Source organism: Echinops telfairi, unplaced genomic scaffold (assembly GCF_000313985.2).
Source record: "Echinops telfairi isolate 266 unplaced genomic scaffold, ASM31398v2 ScPeMD7_6080;HRSCAF=6971, whole genome shotgun sequence".
Classification (NCBI taxonomy): domain Eukaryota; kingdom Metazoa; phylum Chordata; class Mammalia; order Afrosoricida; family Tenrecidae; genus Echinops; species Echinops telfairi.
The window spans coordinates 6,695,436-6,696,720 of record NW_022109980.1 but is presented as its reverse complement, the minus strand read 5'-3'; positions in this window follow the sequence as shown (position 1 = coordinate 6,696,720).

Sequence of the window (1,285 nt, the reverse complement as noted above, 5' to 3'; positions counted from 1 at the left end):
TAAGACCCACAACGCTGCTCAGAGAAGAACACCATATACAGATGGACACAGTCTGTAATAATGGGGTTAAACATACCAACGATTCTAAGGATGGCACAGGGCCAGGCAGTGTTTTCTTCAGTTCAACATAGGATTGCTAAGAGTGGGTGCCAATTCAATGGCACCACAGCAGCATCCATCTTTATTTCATGCATATAAAATTGATTGATAACATTTTAGAAATGTTAGAATTGGAATCTAAAAGACAACAAAAAATATCACAGTTAACTCAGGTAAACTAGTTCAATCCTCAAAAATCCCAAATTTCAAAGATGGTTATAGCAAGAAAACACTAGCTTCAGAAGGAAGAATCATTCAAAGATCAAATATTCTGATTATATTTGAGTAGAAAATTATTAAAATAATTTATGGAAGTATATTTTTGAGATATAAAAGTGCTGGTCTTGGTTTCCATATAGAAACTTGTTAAAACATGGTAGTAATTAAAAATACTTATCATTTTGCAGCAGATCCTTGCTAGTCATGGCTTTTTCCCCAGACATTCCTCTCTGTGTGTCTTTAGTTTCTCTTAAGAAGGTGCAGGAGGATTATTTTTAAAGTATAATAAAAACCATGCCCCAGGCAAATGAACAAATAACATTTTCTTTTCTTTGCTTTGTTTCTTGTGAATCTCTTAATAACATTGTCCATGATCCTATCAAATGAGAAATTTATTTTATTCTGGTGTGCTTTCAAGTGCAAGTGGCAATAAAAAGCACAGTATATGTTACATGAATGCTATATGTTAGAAATGAAAATGAATGACAGAGGAAACAGGAGCTCTTCCTTGGTCAGACATTTCACACTCTCTTCCTTTGCTTAGGTCACTATTTCTTCAAGTAGCCAATAGTCTTATTTATTGAGTGTTGCTGTAACAGAAATACCATAAGTGGGTGGTTTGAAGGAATATTAATTTATCTTATTACAACTGAACAATCTGAATTCAGATGGTCTGTTATAGGGGCCAGGGCTCTGTGTCTACTAGTCCTGGAGAAATATATTTGTCTGTTGTTAGCATCTTTTCCTTAGTCACCGTCCTGTGACTTAGAATCTATCTTCACCACCACTGCTTTCTTTCTTAGCGCTTTTTCAATCTTCTGATTTATATCTAAAAAGAGATCAATTTATTTTTAAAATCATTTTATTGGAGGCTCATACAGCTCTTATCACAATACATCCACTCATTCACTGTGTCAAGCCCATTTGTACATTTGTTGCCATCATCATTTTCAAAACATTTTCTTTC